Source organism: Polistes dominula, unplaced genomic scaffold (assembly GCF_049000335.1).
Source record: "Polistes dominula isolate Pdom_NZ unplaced genomic scaffold, Pdom_raw_medaka contig_17, whole genome shotgun sequence".
Classification (NCBI taxonomy): Eukaryota; Metazoa; Arthropoda; class Insecta; order Hymenoptera; family Vespidae; genus Polistes; species Polistes dominula.
Genome location: NW_028301049.1, coordinates 1,508,493 through 1,528,672, shown reverse-complemented (window position 1 = coordinate 1,528,672; position 20,180 = coordinate 1,508,493). Strand labels below are relative to the sequence as shown.

General features: G+C 24.2%; 1 protein-coding gene across 6 annotated transcripts in view; it reads right to left on the bottom strand.

Annotated features, from left to right (window-relative positions):
* Dh31-R (Diuretic hormone 31 Receptor) overlaps positions 1 to 19,909 on the bottom strand; it is a 117,460-nt gene extending 97,551 nt beyond the window's left edge. For 3 of the 6 annotated variants that reach the window (XM_089175685.1, XM_089175689.1, XM_089175690.1), the window contains exons 1-3: positions 19,807 to 19,909; positions 18,841 to 18,953; positions 18,600 to 18,651 (exon numbers count right to left, since the gene is read on the bottom strand). The gene's annotated coding sequence lies outside the window, so the exon portion shown is untranslated. Of the gene's footprint in view, positions 1 to 18,599; positions 18,652 to 18,840; positions 18,954 to 19,672 lie in introns of all 6 variants that reach the window. The other 3 variants (XM_089175687.1, XM_089175686.1, XM_089175688.1) reach the window with 3 other exon arrangements.
* Positions 19,910 to 20,180: the final 271 nt, after the last annotated feature.

Sequence of the window (20,180 nt, the reverse complement as noted above, 5' to 3'; positions counted from 1 at the left end):
ATATATTCTATATAATATTGATTTAATTTATTATTATTTATTATATTTATATTTTATTTTTAATATATTTAATATCAATTATATTATATTTTATTCTATTTTATATTATATTTAATATTATATTTGTATTTATTTCATATAATATTTATATTTTATTATTAACATTTAATATTAATTATATTTATAATATATATATATATATATATATATATATATATATATATATTATACAATAGTATATTAAAAAAGAATTTATAAATAAAATTATAAATGTAATAGTTAAGAATAATTTAAATTAAAATTTTGTATTTACAAAAATTGGTAAATTTATTAATTTATGTATAATATTATTTATATCTATATCTATATATTATATTATTTCTAAAAAACAATTTATAAATAAATTAAATATATAATCGTAAAGAGTAATTTGAATTAACATTTGAATTTTTCATTTAATTCGTACATTTATTCTTTCATGTATGATATTATTTATATATATATATATGTGTATATGGGTAAACATATGACACATGTAGAAAAATTATTTCAGACAGTTTTCATCCTATTAAATGGAAATAACGCTTGACAGGAACTGTCAAGTATAAATTTGAGTTTACAACGTTGACTACGAACTCTGAATACGAGAACCTCGGACACGTATGTCTCTCTACATATGTATATATATATATATATATACAAATTGTGTGATTACATACAATACCTATTCCTACTACATATATACACCTGTTTATTATATGTGTAAAGTAAATAGGAACTATTTAATTCGATTTTCTTTCTCACTCTTTCTTGTGAAGGAAAAAAATTCATTTCATTTCAATCCTTGTTGATTTATACAAATTTAAAATAAAATATTACTATATATATATAAATAATAATATTAAATATTTATAATTATATATATATAATATTATACATAAAGTAATAAATTTACCAATTATTGTAAATACAAAATTTTAATTTATATATATATATATAATATTAATATATATAAATATTTAAAATATATTTAATTTATATATAGATATAACTATACAATTACATATATATATATATATATATATATATATATATATATATATATATATATATATATTATATAATTTTAATGAAAATATTTCGTTCGTTCACCCGTTAGAATTTTGATTAAATATTTTAAACAGCAATATAAACGTTTTTATTTTCTTTCTTTCTTTCTTTCTATAATGTCTTCTCAACTCTAACTTTGGTTAAATATTTGAGAAAATTCATGCATGGTTCGTTTAAAGTTCCCACGAGTATTATGAAATGATACTGACCCTCTCGAGAGTCCACGGGTTTATAGGCTTATGCATACTTGAAAAATTTCTAACATAATTGAAAATTAGATGACAAATAGAAAAATATTTTCTTCATAAAAAAAAAGTACTCTTCATGTGTGAAAAGTACCTTAATCCGTAATGATACTTGTAACACTCATGTTCTTTATAACTCAACTCACACAAACTCACACACAAATAATATACATTTCTATCTGTGTATAAATATATGTAGAATTTACTTTTGCAACAGAGTAGCAACAGGTGTCGAAATCCATAGACATAAGCAAACTTTTCTACTCTTTCTCACCTTTTTAAATGAATACACGATTATGAAAAAAAAACTTCATTCAAATGAAATCATAATAAATTGTTTAACTTTATTATTAGTCAAATTTTGTATGTATAATTCTCCCCTTTTTTTTTTTTTCTTTACAAATTAAATCACATTCTAATTAAACACTAAAGTTTTAAAATACCCATAAGAACAAATTTCTAGTAATTTGTAATTAATATTACTAATAAGTTATTTAATTATCCCTCTTTAGTTTTATTTTTGTATTTTTGAAACTGTACTGAAAAACAAATATATGTTTTTTTTTTATTTTAAATATAAAAATAATTAAAACAAATATATTGCACAGTATTATATTAATTTTAAATTCATAAAATGTGTGTGTGTGTGTGTGTGTTTAATATTACAATAAAAACAAAAAAGGAAATATTAAATATACACACACCAATCGATTTTCAAAGGTATGATAAATTTTATATTAAAAAACTAATAATATAATAAATTAATTAATTTTTATAATAATCAAATTTTATGTAATACTCTCCCCTTTTTTTTTAACAAACTAAATCTCATTTCTAAACATCTAATTAATGGATTGTTATATTATATTTTTATATAATAATTTTATATATATATATATTATATTTCTTTATTATATATTTTTAATAATAATTTTAAAGATAAGATTTTTAAAATAACCATAAAATAAAAATTTCTAATTATTCGTATTTTTATATTTTAATTAATAAGTTATTTAATTTGTCTCTTTTGTTTTATTTTTATTACTAAAACCGTACTAAAAAAAAAAAAACAAATATATGTGCCCATTATTATGAAAGAGATCTAAGTAAAAATTAATAAAAAAAATTATAAACTAAATAAATTCAATGTGGTTTTCACGATATTGTAATGTTTGTTTTTTCAATATTACATAGAATTCATATAGTGTTCAAGTATAAATCTTTAAATATCTCGAAACAAGAGATATATAACTTAGACCACTTTTTTCATAATTATGGACACAATTAGCTTTTCTTATTTTAAATATTAAAAATAATTACAACAAATATATATTATACAGTATTATATTAATTTTGGATTTATAAAACGTTTAATCTTACGATAAAAACAACAAATAAAATATTAAATAAACACTGAAAAAAAAAAAACAGGAAAAAAAAACATATACACCCACCCAACCCAACCAATCGCTATTCTCAAAGGTATAATAAATTTCATATTAAAAAAAAAAGAAACCTAGACTCTAGAATAAAAAATAATAAATAATACTTATATACCTACTATCATATTGTACTAAAAATAAAAATGATAAAAATTCCAATGTTGTATTTTAAATAAAAAAAAAAAGAAACCCTCCCCCATTAGATGCAGCTTTGTGTTCCCAAGAGAAAAAGAATGAGAAAGAGAGAATGAGATAGAAAACAAAACAAACAAAGAAGAAACAAGTACAAGTAGGTTTTGCAAAATAAAAACAAATAAAAACAAATAAATAAATGTATTCTCTAACGTATAAGAAATAAGAAAAATACAAAAAGTAAAAATATAAGAAACAAACAGAGAGAGGGTGATAGAATGGCAAGAGATATCCAGAATAACAGATATACCTCTTGGTATCATTTTTCAAGTGAAAAAAAAAAAAACCTCTAAGTTTTCTTCTCTCGACGACTATGAAGTACGAATGAAACAACACCATAGAAAATACCCTAACAAATAAATATCTCCAAGGAAAAGTAATTCTCCTTAGTATCGTACGTTTTTTCATTTTTTTTTTTTTTTTTTTTTTTCATGAAATAAGAGAGAAACATTCAACTAACAATAAGATAAATTTCACAGTTTAAAATATTTTATATTCTTTTTTCAAGTGAAAATTTCTTTAGAATCAGAGTGATTTGAAAATTGTGAAACGGAAGAAACCATGAAACCGATGAAACAAAAATAATTAATTAATTAATAAAATTCAATAGATAATTTAATTCTATATATTAATTAATTAATTAATAACAATTCTATATATAAAAATTCAGTATTACAATATGTTTGTCCACTAATAAATTCCGAAACTACTAAACTTATTTTAATGAAATTTATTTTATTTCACTTAATGATTTTTTCCAACTTAACACATAGCACAATTTTTATTTTGTACTTTATTATTTTTTATTATTTTTTATTACTAATTTAAAGATTTTTATTTAGAGGTTATCCAGATTTAGTAAGGTTCTTTCAATAGATGGCACTGTATTACAATTCAATTATTTCGAAGCTTGGTTTTCTTTGAAGCTTTTTTTATTTTGTTTTTATTCGTTCAGTAGTGTTTTTCATTTTTAAAATTTCAATTATTTTCTAATAATAATAATAATAATAATAATAATAATTTCATTTTAAAATTGAAATGAATCAAACAAATTATTTTTTGATTAAATCATTGATATCAAATTGAAATGTATATCAATCATTTCTACGAGATGTTTTAAATTGGCCAAATATTGTTGGTTTTTTTTTTTTATTCTTCACATATTATTAAATATTAAAAAAAAAAACAAAATATTTTAGTACAATTTAAATATATTTGAAGTAAGAAGAGTTAAATAAAATCATCACACTTTAAAGTATACTTTTAGTGGTATTTTAATGAATATAGAACTAGTTGGAGAAATCCTATTGCTAAGTTTTGCGTCCTTTAACTTTGTACTTTACTTTCTGCAAAGGACTTTGTACCGCATCCTGTTTCCTGTATCCTGTTTCGATCGTCTTGAAACTTCTGATGTAGTACCTTCTCCTTTTAGGTATCTTTTAAGTTGCACCAAAAGTTATCACCTCATGCTACTTGAATTTTCAAGTTAATAACCTTTTAACGTTTACTTATTGTATCATTGTACAAATTTATTATGGGTTTTCAATTATTTTCTATAATTTTCTATAATATAATTCTTCTCGTTTATTATTCATTTATTTTTTTTTCTTTTTAATTAAATTCCAAATGATATTCAATTAAATGCAGTATACATTTAAATTGATCTAATGATTTCATTTATTATTGATTTTACAGCAGTCAGTTGAAAATAAATTGAATTAATTTTCTCATGAGAGAAAAGTGGGGGGAGGAGGGAGGAGGGGAGTATAGGTAAAAGAAAATGAAATTCCATCTTGGATTATATACCTTTAATTCTTGAAGAAAAATGAGATATTCTTCTTTATTCCATGATAAAACGATTAATCTAAAAGGGTGTGTATACCTTTACGTCAACCCAATCGAAGAAACGTCTTTGATAGAATGTCATAAAATTTGATTGTTTAGAATCATTAAGATAAAAATTAAAATCCCTGTGTCTCTTTTTAATAACAAAGAAAAAAATAAATAAATAAATAAAAGAAAACTATTCAAAATGATAAAATACTATTTTAAGATTCTAATGGAAAACAATTCGAAGTTTAACAATTTGAAACGACGAAACGAGAAAAAATCTTTCGCGTTGAAAAGATTCTATCACAATTTGTTTTCAGTATTTTTTTTTTTACCATATTACTTGCCTATATATTGTAGAGTAAAAAAAAAAAATACTAAGTTTCGAGAGAATGAGACGAATACAAAATATCTGCTGTAGGATAATTGTATTCCCTTCTTATTTAGTGAAACGCAGCCGTTTCATTGCCTCCCACCGCTCCGTTACATAGCCGCCTATTTACATTTACATACGTGACATTTACACGTAACATTTATACGTAACATTTTTACGTTACATTTTTTCAAATAACACCCATTCTAAAGAAGTTTTTACTTCAAAAATAGATGTGTGCAGATCACACACGGTAGAAGTGAAACCTTCAAAGAAAACCAAGCTTCTAAATAATTGAATTGTAATACAGTGCCATCTATTGAAAGAACCTTACAGAGCCTAGATAACCTCTAAATAAAAATCTTTAAATTAGTAATAAAAAATAATAAAAAATAATAATAAAATAAAAAATTAAAATGGTGCTATGTGCTAATTTGGAAAAAATCACTAAGTGAAATAAAATTCATTTCATTTAAATAAGTTGAGTAGTTTCCGAATTTATTAGTGGACAAACATATTGTGATACCGAATTTTTATATATATATATATATATAGAATTGTTATTAATTAATTAATTAATATATAAAATTAAGTATAATATAGAATTAAATTATATATTGAATTTGATTAATTAATTATTTATTTTTGTTTCATTGGTTTCACGATTTCTTCCGTTTCACGTTCTTCCGTTTCACAATTTTCAAATCACCCTAATTCTAAAGAAGTTTTTACTTCAAATAAAAAATCGCTATAAAAATTGTGCTATGTGCTAATTTGGAAAAAAATCACTAAGTGAAATAAAATTCATTTCATTTAAATAAGTTCCGTTAAGTTCAGTTAAATAAGTTCATTTAAATAATTTCAATTTAAATAAGTAGTTTCCGAATTTATTAGTGGACAAACATATTGTGATACCGAATTTTTATATATATATATATATATAGAATTGTTATTAATTAATTAATTAATATATAAAATTAAATATAATATAGAATTAAATTATATATTGAATTTATAATTAATTAATTATTTATTTTTGTTTCATCGGCTTTCACGATTTCTTCCGTTTGACGATTTTCAAATCACCCTGATTCTAAAGAAATTTTCACTTGAAAAATTTGAAATAGTACAAAAAGAAAATGATGAGGAATCAATGAAGAAAAAAAAGAAATAAAAAAAGGAAAAAAAAAGAAAAAAAGAAAAGGAGAGAAAGGAGATGAGCAACTCGCATGAAAGGAGAAGCTTTAATCGATTTTCTCGTTCGCTTTTTAACTAACAATAAAGGAAAAGAGGCTCAGGAGATCTTCGAGAAGGGTTTTTGAAAGATAGAATGCTATTCTATTAGAAAACATTTCTCCCCCAATGTAATAATAATACTCTCTCTCTCTCTCTCTCTCTTTCTCTCTCTTTCTCTCTTTCACTTTCTCTCTCATCTTAAGGATTTCACTCTATCTACCGTAATTAAATTTAGTATAACGAAAGGCACAAGGTTGGTTTCATCAAGCGATAAATTAATTAATAACATTAATGATCCCCCCTTATACATTAAAGTAAATTCAGTTTCGTTTATGTAGATATTGAAATTTCTCTTTTGTTCTAACATTGACGAAAGGTGAACAATAGAATATTATTATGATAAAAAAAAAAAAGAGAATAATAAGGATAGAAGCAGACAACTTATATCGAACCTACTTTTGTTAACTATTGGGAAAAATTTAAAAAAAAAATAAAAAAAATGAATAAAAAGAAAATTTGACAATAATGTTAACTACGAATACCATGTTTCTGAAAAATAACAAAAAAAATAAATAAATAAAAATAAAAATCATCTGGAATACACGTTGAACGAATAATAATTTGTAATTAATGAAATTAAAATATAATACATATTGCAAATAAATTTATGATACGTCGGATTATAATAAATTATATTTTATAGGAAAATCTCTTATTATAAAAAACAAATATACATAGTTATATATGTATATATAGATTTATAAAATATTTTTATATATAATATATAAAAATTATTTATATATATATATTTAATAATATTATATTTAAATTTATTCTATCTAATAGAATTTCGATAAATTTCATATAATTATTTTACAATATAAAATTTATTTATATAAATTTTAAACTTTTTATAATAATAAAAATAAAATTTTGAAAATATAATTTTAAATTTCAAAACTTGAAATATATATATTTTATATTATATAATTTATATATAAATTTTATATTACAAAATATTTACAATTTTAAAATATATATAAATATATATATCACTATAAAAGTTTTATAATATTTCAATAAAATTGTAATAAAAATTGTAATATAATTTTAAAATCAAATTTAAATCTTACGATTAGTATAATAAAAAAAAAAACATTGAAATAAAATACAATTAATTATTGATATACGTAATTTAAAAATATCAAATAATTTATTCATTTGTGTCTTTTTTCTTTTAACACTTCCACCATCCTACTGTCAGTCACATCCAAAAATATGATTTTTCAAGTCAACTATAGTCGAAATGTATTTTTCGTTTTTTAAAATGTTTTCTTTGAAGAGTACAAAAAAAAACTTACTGGCACGAAATCGTAGTAGCATTATCGATAAGACGTAGTAAGCTTTCTACTTCGGTGACAATCACGTTTACTATGTCGATACATAATGCTTTTCCTATCTTCCACCTAGAGACTTTGAATACTATCACGAAATAGGACCACTACAACCCACATCACCTTAAGAAGGTTTATCACTTTGTTTATATTGGATCAACATTTTTATCAGTTAAACATTTTCTCAAATAAATTTTTAATATTCAATATTCAATGATATATGTATAATATCATAGACCGAAATTAACGAAGAACTTAAAGGGACACGTCACTTTCGAGTGTAAAAGAAAAAGCGGGATTTTTTTGTGAATTTTTTTTTTTTTTTTGCAGCCAGTTTTATTAATATCAATACAAATTTTTGCTATATGTAAGTTATATATCTGAACTATATTAACAATTTTGTGTGTGTGTGTGTGTGTAAAAATATTGCAAATTGTGTTGTCTGTGGCCACTTTTCTAAGAGTCCAAAAAAAAAAAGGTGATTTTCGGTGGCCCACATAACTGGCAAAAATTGGTTCATCAGAAACAACAAAAAAACCGAGTGTTATCCTTTAGTAGAATTGTTGGCGTAGGGAATGAACGAAAGGAAAATTTGAAATTTTTTCATTTTTCTCAAAATAGTCGACTTTTTGCGACAAAAAATTGACATTTTTGCAGATAAATCGTCGAGTTTTGGAGAAAAAGAAAAACAAAGTTGGCATTTTTTTGAAAAATCCTTTGCGTTCATTCCCTAGATACGTGTATCTAGTATTACTGTACAAAATTTGGTAAGGATCGGATAAATGGTCTGGACGCAGCGAGGGCCACCGTTTTAAAAACGCGAATAGGAGATATTAACGTTTAAAGTTTTGGTAACTTACTTGAAGCGCTACGGCGCGCTTCGTTTAAACTACTACAGTTTCGTAAATAATGCGCGGATTTTTACCAAAATTTGAAGAAATATATTTGAAATAATATTCTTTCAAAAAATCGAAAAAAAAAACAATCGATTCTTTTGTTGACGTGTCCCCTTAAGAAAAGAATCAATCTAAGCAATACATGTTTTTTATTTGGTTAACAAATTACTCAGCTTGCAGTTGCTGTTTAGGCAATTAAAAATCAGGATATACAGGACAATCATCCTGCCGGTAGTTTTTTACAGTAGCGAATCGTCGTCGCTTACGTTACGAGACGAAAAGAAATAAATGTAGGATTTTCGAAAACAAAGTTATTCAAAGTAAAATGTTCGGTGCAAAATGCGATGAGGAAACGAGCGAATGGAGAAAACTCCATAACGTTGAAGTACATTGATTGTACAATAAACCGGACATTATCAACGTCGTAAAATCACGCCGATTAAGATGGGTTGGTCACGTGGCGCGGTGCATGGGGGTGGATCGAACGGCGCACAAAATATTGCTCGGTATACTGAACGGGAAAAGACCACTGGGTAGACCTGAGACGTAGATGGGAGGAAAATATTATTTGGGGATCTTAAAGAAATAGGCTACGAAGACCATGAATGGACGGGGCCAAGCTCAGGGACGGGAACAATGGCGGGATTTGTTATTTGCGGCAATGAACTTTCGAGTTCCTAAGGCCAATTATAATTAATAATAATAATAATAATATCATAGACAATTTCTCATTAACAAATTCAATATAAAAACAACTTAAGAAATAATAGAATGAAAATAAAAGAAAAGGAACAATCTAACTTAATTACCTATCTAAACTACAAATGCATGATTACAAATGATAAATATTCTAACATATAAATATAACAATAACACTAATAATAATAATAATAATAATAAGATTAATTATGATACATAAATCTCATTAATCGTCTACGTTGAATTGTCCACGATTTCAATCATGTTAATTAAAAGTTAGGAATAATATACTCTCGGTTGATTATTCGTGTTCCTAATTTACTACCATTAACCCCGTTAATCGAGCACACATAAACACACACACACACACTCAGACACAGACACAGACACGACACGTGTGCTACTACTATCTAATAAACTTACTCAACAACCTACCTAATTTAACACGAGAAAAGATTCAAAGATTAAATCTAATCAACTCAAAGAGAAAAAAAAACCTACTCCTGTTTCTACCCCCACTATCGACAAATTTCATGAGTATCGTTTAAACGCTAAGAGAAGGGAAGGAGGAAAGGGAAAAAGAAATGGGTTTTAATTTGAAAAAAAAAAAAAAAAAAGAAAAAAACACCAATAATATTTCCAATATAATAATAATCTTCGTAACTATGTTCAAATGAGAAAGTTAAGTTAAAATAAGAGAAAAAATATATATATATATATATATATATATATAAAATAAAAATATAATAAAGAGGTAGAAGATAGAATGAAGAAAAAGAAAATAACAAGGAAAAAACGAAAAAAAAAAAAATAGAAAAATCAGATCTTCTGTTGAGTTGGAAAGTAAGTTGGTGAAAAATCGAGTAAGAAGGGAGAAAAAAAAATTAAAAAAAAAAAAAATATAAACTTGCTAGCATCGTAACACACTCAAGAGTAGAAGAAGAAGAAGAAGCTTGGCCATTCAAAATCCAACAAGCTTTCACTGGGAGAGTTCGTTGCAAGCGCATCGATCGTAAAGTTTTCACATGAGGGAAAACAAAAAGAAGAAAAAAAAAAGTGCTTGAAGAAAGTTGAGAGATAGATATATAACATACATATATCCCCATATATATATATATATATATATGAAAAGCATGTAAAAGTAAAATTGTATATGAGTGCGTAAGATCTATCCGTTAAAAAAAAAAAAAAAAAAGAAAAGCTGTCAGAAGATGCGATTAAAGCGACACGAATAAATTTTCAAGTTCTCATAGACTCCTTTCATTTAGAATAAATTCGTCTAGAAACTTTGCATATCTCTCTATACGATGATGGGATGTTATATATAGGGAGATCTGTAACTGGTGGTACAACCGAAAAAGAAAGTGATTCTACATAAAAAAAAAAATCAAAAAAAATAGAATAAAAATTGTCCGTTTAAAGCTTTGTTTTCGAGAAAATCAACTTTGAATTTTCGCAAAGTACGCGGACTTATCGGAAAGACCCTACGGACTTATCGGAAAGACCCTACGGACTTATCGGAAAGACCCTACGGACTTATCGGAAAGACCCTACGGACTTATCGGAAAGACCCTACGGACCTATTGGAAAGACCCTACGGACTTATCGGAATTTTTCCGAAAAGTAGTGAGGTTTTTTCCGATAAGTAAGTCGGAATTTTTCCGAAAAGTAGTGAGGTTTTTTCCGATAAGTAAGTCCGTAGGGTCTTTCCGATAAGTCCGTAGGGTCTTTCCGATAAGTCCGTAGGGTCTTTCCGATAAGTCCGTAGGTCTAATTTAACGAGAAATGATGAAGTGCAATCGTACTTTGCGTAAATTTAAAGTCTATTTTCTCCAAGACAAAGTCTTAAACGAAAAATATTTATTCTATATTTTTGATTTATTTTTTTCATGTATAATCACTTTATTTTCGCTTGTACCACCAATTACAGATCACCCTGTATATATAAATCATTATTACATTATAATTTTTATATTATCATCACAAGTAAAAAATAAAAGAAATAATAAACTAATCTTTTATTATCTTCTTCATCTTCTTCTTCTTCTTCTTCTTCTTCTTCGTTTTTATTTCTTTTTCTTTTTCTTCTTTTTTATCTGGTAGTATTATTTTAAAGTGTATATTCGGTTACCTGTTGACCTACATGTGATAAATAATGCATAATACATTAGTATGATCTACGAATGATGAATGAAAACAGATTAAGTATCTTATTTTGATATTAGATAAATATTATGTTGCATAATAAAATTTTTGTATTTTTTATAAATATTGCGAGGTATTTGAATATATGATATATATTATATATATATATATATATATATATATATATATATATATATATCATATATTGATATATATCATATATTATATATGATATATATATCACAGTTCTCTAAATCATAAAAAAAATATTTTAAATAAATTTTTGTTTATATATACAAAAAAAAGAGTTAATATTTGTTTAAATATTATTCTAAAACGATTTTAATAAAAACAACTAATCGATAATTACTGTAAAATATGTAATCGTTTTTAATACAAATTATTTCTCATAAAACACTATAAAGAAAAAAAAAAACTATTGAAATATAGTATTTTAAATATACTAATTTGGTATAACAAATACAAATATATTCTTTTTTTTTTTTTTTGTTTCATTTTGAATCGTAAAAGAAATGTTCAAAGCAAAAAGAAAAATCTAAAAAGCGTATTATTGAAATACTTTAAAGAAGAGAAACAAAATTCTTGGATATCTACACAGTGTACGTTTTCATTTCTCTATTATTAAACGTCAATAACTATTGCTTTTGATCATCCTACATTTGTGATGGGGGTGTTTAGAGATTTTCTCGTATTTTCTCGATGTAATATAAGCGACAAAGATTTTACTTTGAACTTTTCCTACGTGAATTTACAAATCGTAATATATATTTTTGATCACGAGTAAACGTTTTGCACGTTTCTAGATTTAAACACACTGATACATACATATATATATATATATATATATTTAATACACTCATACAACGCAAATCGTGATTACGTAAAAAATGTTTAACAATTCTATTATTGCACAAGAGTATTTCTTAATAATTTCAACAACAACAAAAAAAAAGACAATGTAATTAATAATTAAATAAAATCTCTTTCTCGAGTTATATTAAAATGTAGACGTCGTAATTAAAATAAAATAAAATTAAATTAAATAAAATTCAATAAAATAAAAATAAAATTAAATTAAATAAATGAAGAATGAATTTTATAAGGTAAAAAAAAAAAAAGAAATGTAAAAATAATGAAAATGTTGATTTAAATTACACAAAAAGAGAAATCAGTATTTTATAAATTAAATTTCAAAAAGGGACGAATAAGAGAGAGAGAGAGAGAGAGAAAGAGAGAGAGAAGGGTTTTTTATTTTAATCTTTTTTTTTTTTTACTATTAACTATTTTCTTTTTTTTCGCACACTACCAACAGAATACGAATGAACTGCTTTTCAATTTGCTACGACTCTCTCTTCTCTCTCTCTCTCTCTCTCTCTCTTGCTCTCTGTCTCTTGCTCTCTCTTTTTCGCATTCACGAGAATGAGAATTTCCACAGAATTAATCTCGCGAGATAGGTTAGACATCGTTAGAAACAACAAAGAGTAAGTGAGAGAGAGAGAGAGAAAGAGAGCAAATTTTATTTCCAAGAAATTGTTTCTTTCCTTTTCCACCCCACTGCCACCCAATCCTTTCTTTCCCTTCTTTCCCTATTTCCTTATTCCTTTTATTTTTTTTTTTTTTCTTAATTTCTTTTACTGTTTCATTATTACTTCGTATTCATTATAATCGTCATTTTCTTATATTATCCTTTTTTTTTTCTTTTATATACGTTATATTATTTTAGTATGTAACTAAATCTCGTAATTTCGATAATTTAGAAAATGTTAAGATGGTGATCGTTGAAACGTAATTCATCGATTTAAGATGACTTCCATCCCCCTATTACCTGTCGTTAAGTAGGAAGAATAAAGAAGAAAGAAAAATCAGAAAATAGTTTAGAAAATTTCAAGTTATGTATATGTGATATGTTTCAAAGTGTGCACGGTACTACACAAAGTGCAACTTCACAGGTCGTACACCAAAAACCTTGTTTCCTTGCATTTTCCATTTTTTTTTCTTTTTTTGAGCAAATGGCACATCTTATAAATAAAAATAAATAAAATACATAGAGATCGTATTGTTAATATATAAAGAAAACACATCACCAAATAATATTCTTATTACATTTTATTGAGATTTTGAGTTTTTATAGTGAATGGTAATTGTTTATTTTACACGACGAGTATACACGTCAAACGCATCGCAGTATAGATTTGGTCCGACGTGTATACACGTCGAACGTCACGCACTTAACTGATTAAAAACACGTAATCTCGTAATTTCGATAATTTAGAAAATGTTAAGATGGTGATCGTTAAAACGTAATTCATCGATTTAAGATGACTTCCACCCCCTCTCCCCCTCCGACCTCTACTACCTGTCGTTAAGTTAACTTTCCCAGCACGAAATGCAATCGTTATAAATTGTTAGGTAGAACCGGTTGTCCAAATGAAACTACATGACTGTTTCGTTGATAGTCAATAAATGTTTGTTTTCTAATGGATAACAAATACCACCCCCTACTCCTAACCGATATAAAATATCCCAACCTACGCACACCATTTTGGATTATTCGTGTTCACTCTTGGGAGCACGTAACTGAACGATTTTCCACTGGGAGAGAACAACTAAACTATTATTAGCAAGAAAACACGAACAATCAGTTTCTCTGTAAATTTAAAATATCTTTGACGTATAAGAAAAACGAATAAGAAAACGAAAACCAAAACGAACACGTGAATCTTAAACGATGAAGAATATTTTCTAATGTTATTAGACAAATATATTATTATACTGATTATTATTATTATTATTATTATTATACTTTGACATTTTTGTTCTTATTTAAAAGATAAAATTGTTAATAAAAAATAAAGTATAAAATTCAATGATAATATCAGAATTTTTATTACAAAGCACAATATTAATCGTTAATTAATAAGAAAATTAATAAGAACATGAAAATACTAAAGAAGAAAATGCTAAACGATGAAACAAAATTTTCTAACATTATTAACAAAATATATTATTATACTGATATTTTTGTAATTTTTAATATTATTTAAACATATAAAAACAATTAATCGAATATATAAAATATAAAATTTAAATGAAAAATGATGTGTAGAAAATTTGTATTACAAACAAATACTATTATATAATGTTATATATTTAATAATAATTAATATTGTTAAACATTTATATCAAAAAAATTCTTCAATTTTTTTTTTATCTAATTTACAAGAAAATAAATAAACAAAAATAATTAATAGATATTTAATTGAAAAAAAAAAGAAAAAGAATAAACAAAAGCGTAATATTAATTATATAATAAAGATTATTACTTTTAATGCATTTTAAAAAGAAAAATTAAAAAGAAAACAATCGACCCACCTACAATTGTAATAAAAATTTCAAAAAAAAATCATAAATATTGAAAATAATTGTATTTTACTTAAACCAATAAAAATGCGTGGGTGAAAAATCTAATTATGTACATTATTATTTTAATTATTAGGTCGAGTCATAAGTAACTTCCGATGCAGTTATGATATGATAAAGAAAACAATGCAGATATGTGCATCATATCAATGTGACATGAAAGAATTCCGATGCAGATATGTAAAAAAGAAAACAATATTTTATTTAAGTACGTGTGTGTGTTATTTATCATCAAGTATGATGACTGATCGAAGAATATGCTATTCTCAAAATATTATGCATCAATTAATAGTTGAGACAAGAAATGTAGAATTAGAAGATGTGGGTGGTTGATAATGTTAACGATTAATTTTATAGAACAAATGTGATTTCAATAATTAATAATAGATCGAGTCATAAGTAATTTTCGATGCAGCTATGTAGAATCTATTTTTCGTATTTACCTATTATAAGTCACCGAAACAAACGGATTTTCAATATCACTGTATAGATGAGGGATTCAGTTTAGTCTTCTGTCAACTTTTTGATGCAGTCAATGTTACATTTAACCATTTTTCTTAACCACTGAAATGGATAGTAAAAAAAAAGTGCATATTCGACATGTAATGCTTTAAGAATTGAAACAAGACAATAGCACTAAAGTGGCAACTGAAAAAATATGCAGCGTATACAGTGCAGGACTGATAACTGATAGGGCAGACAGAAATTGGTTTGTAAAATTCCGTTCTGGAGATACGATCTTAAAAGATGAACCAAGTGCAGGGACGTATTTCCGACTTTGATGAACCCTTTAAAGGTAATATTAGAACAAAATCCAATAGATACGTTGAACAATTGCAAAGAGTGCAAAAAAAAGAAACCTCGATGAAAGGTGTCTTGCACTTATCAGTCACAGAAACGCCATTCTTTGTCTCATAAAAAACGAAAGTTATTTATGACTCGACCTAATATAAATTCCTCTACGAATTTTCACCCTTTTTCTTGTCCCCTGTTTTGGGTTCTTTTTCGTGTATATATATATAAATTCTATTTAATAAATAAAAAAATGTAATTTGTTTGTTTGTTTTAAAGCATTATCGTTAATAACGATAAAATCGCAAGCACGTACGATCAACTTTCAATTTGATTTAAATTTAACAATTTTTCTTATCTTTATGTATCGTATGCATACACACACACATTCTACACGCACACACGTATATGAATAATATTTAAAATAGGAATTAAAGATATTGCGTAATTGACAATAAACAAATATCTATACGTTGTTTGTTTTGTTGTTTTTTAAATTTGTTAAAATTACTATGAAACATAAAAAATCTACATCTCCAACAATTTGCTGTGTGTGAGCACGAAAGAATGAAAAAACATAAAAATGTAAAAAAAAAAGGGAAAAATAAAAAAAAATCTTGTCAACAGTATTTATAATCGTTATCGTTTATAACTTTTAATATTGTTATATAATACCATAGATTAATCTCACAAACGATAGAAAAGATAACTATATATAACAAAAAAAAAACAAACAAAAGATTAAAGTTGACAATTAGAAAAAAATTGTATTTTTTATTATATATTTTTCCTACCAATAAAATAATCGAATATTTTTCAACACGATGATCAAAATTCATAGTAGTTTACAAAACAAAACAAAACAAAACAAAATAAGACAAAAGAAAAAATTGTTTTCTACGAAAATGAAATGCAAATATTATTTACATGTACAATTTTTCATTTGTTAACTACGTATAATATATTAATTACTATATTAAAATTAACAAATTAGTAGTTAATTAAAAAACTTTAGATCAAAGGAAAATTCAATATTTTCTGCTGTGTATATTTACTTAAAAACAAAAAACAAAAAACAAGAAAAAATACAAAGGAAAATATGTGTCCATAATTATAAAAGTGGTCCTAAAATAAGTCAAATATCTCTAGTTTCGAGATATTTAAAAATTTCTATTACAACATTATATAAATTCTATGTAATATTGAAAAAAAAAAAAAAAGAAAACATTATCTTACGACTGATTTTTGACAATATCGTAAAAAATTACGTTGAATTTAATTAGTTTAAAATAATGTGATGAGGTAATATAACTAATAAACTCATTTTTTGTTTTTTTTTTTTTAAATTTTGACCACTTTAGACCACTTTCATAATTATGGGCACATATATCGTTAAAAAGAATGTGACAAAAGTTGAAACAAATTATTGGAAAATGATCATACGACACTTAATTTAGCATTTAAATTATTTTATATCAATGATCGATCGTTTAACAATAATTATCAGTTAATCGTTAATTTCATGCGTCATACGTTTCTAAAAATAAATAAAATAATTATTCCATTGACGTTTTATCACTATAAACAAAAAAAGGAAATACAACAAAATGTTCTATTATTATTCAACGAATTTACGTTTAATTATTCTTACTATTATTATTATTATTATTATTATCATTGTAATCAATATTTCTATCGTATATATATATATATATATATATATATATATATACATCTATGTATCACAAGTAAATTTAATTAGTATTATCGTATAATTGATAAATATTTCTTGATTTTCGAAATCATCGAAATTTGATCGATAATTATTTCAAATACAAAATTCATTTATTAAACGTTCAAGACAATTGATAACATTTTTGTACGTATCATAAAACATAAACATTAAGCTGCTTGTTTATCAAAGTAATATTTATAAATTATAATATTAAAGCACGTAATAAGAAATAATAATAATTATCTTTTTTATAGATAGGACGTGTTTTTTTTTTTTATATGGATTTTTTTTGTATTACTAGACGAATTAGAAGTAACGATATTTAAGAGAGAGAGAAAAAACAAACAAACAAAAAGAATAATAATAAATAAATATAATGATAATAATATATAAATACGATGATTAGAAAAAGGTTGCAATAATTTATCCAAAAATTATTTTCTAATTTCTTTTTATATTGCATTTACGTAACCTCATATGAAAAATATAAATATATTGTAATTAATATGATAAATAATTATTGTAAATAATAAAAATAAATTAATATAATTAATTATTTATGGTAAATCAAAAAAAAAATAAATTAAACTTAAATTAAATAAAAATAAAATAAAATAAAGATAAAATTAAAAAGAAATAAATTAATATAATTAATAATTATGGTAAATCAAAAAAAAATAAATAAATTAATATGGTAAGTAATAAAAATAAATGAATATGATAAATAATAAAAATTAATATATATTTTGTTATTCGAACGATTAAAAAAAAATAAATTAATTAAACTGAAATTAAATTAAAATAAATTCAAATTGAAATAAAACATTTTTTAAAATAATATCAAAATTTATTTTATTCCCTAGTATTACGATAATTAAACAAATTTTGGTCTTCCTATTAAAAATATAATTTGTAAAACCTTTTTCCATATCTTATGCAAAATAAAATACCTGTAAATATTTTGTTGAGAATAATAAAAAAAAAAAAACAAAACCAAAATAAACAAATAAATTCAAATAATAATAATAATAATAATAATAATAATAATAAAAAAATTAAATGTACTCACACAATGAAATATAAGATTAATCCAACGACGTCGTTGTATGTTTCCTTCATTCCTGAGAAAATTAACGAACAACAAGAAAAATAAAAATTAGAAAAAAAATAAAACATTCAATCTTCCTTTGTAGACAGGACGAATGTTTAATATATAAAAAAAAAAGAAAAAAAAAAAAAGATAAAAAAAATCTTCTTTCGTCCTCGTAACACTTTATCGTCGTAATAAAATGCAAAAAATGTTATCATACACTGTGTTTGTGTTCTTCTTCTCTTCTTCTTCTTCTTTTTCTTCTTCTTCTTCTTGCTGTTACCACAATTCTTCTTTTTATTCTTCAGTATAACACACTGTAATAGGACAAAACTAGAAGAAATAGAAGAACAAAAAAAATTAATAAAAGACACTACTGTTGAGAACAACTTGTGAAAAAATAAAAAAGAAAAAAAAAAGAAGAAAATAAAGTGCAAGAAGAGAGAGACAACGAAAAGAGTAAAACGTTTTTTTCTTGAATTCTTTGAATAAAATAATGGAAGAAAAATGACAACACCATTTTTCGCGGGCTCTTTGTGCAATTGACACTTTACGAACACGACGATGACCATAACTACTGCTATGACGACGACTACGACCAACGACTATAACAAATATTTTTCACAGCTTTGTTCTATGCGATATTTGTTAGAAAAAAAAAGATTTAAAAGAAAAAAAAAAGAAAATAAAGAACAAAAAAGCCCCTCGAATAGTTCGTAGCACGAAAAAAAAATTTAAATTAAAAGGAAAAGAAAAAAAAATTACAAAATCAAATAGGAAGAACAAAATTGATTAAAAAAAAAGTATTTGCAAGATCGGAATAACAAGTACATCGAATTGAAATTAAACACGCACGCACGCAGAATAAAAAAAAAAAAAAGAAAAAGAAAAAAGTTATTGTAAAAAATCGTCACAAATATTAAAAACAAATAAAAGAAAATTTAAATAAAACAAATGATTCCATCAAATGATGTAAAAATATGCGTGGAAAAACGCAAAAAAAAAAAAAAAAAAAAACTAAAAAAAAACGTAAATAAAAAAATAAATATAACCTGTCAAAATGTGTCGTGTACTTAAAAGGCGCGTTATTATATTGTATTAGTGTTGTTATACATTTATTATTTTAAATATACCGAAGAATAATATGAAAAAAGAAGAAGAAGAAGAACTTGTGACAAGTACTAACCAAAAAATGAACCGACGAATACACGCGGGCCGCACGGCGGCTACTGAACTCGCGGTTGCTCCCTCGAAACGTGACTCGAAGTGCGCGCGCAACCACCCGACACGACCAATCATAATTCAACGTTGGAGCATGCGCGCCAGTTTTCTTTATGCTTAAACGTCCTATCTACTCGGATATGTTCGCGCCTATCTCTCAGACCTTTTTTAAATAAATGTAATATAATAAATAATATAATAATAATATAAATAAATAAAATTAAGTAAATAAAACATCCTAAAGTATTTAATTATGTATAAAGTACTTATTACTCGTTAATTGTTAAAGGAAACTATTTGGTTTTTTTTTTAACATTTTTTTCATTTTACATTCCACAA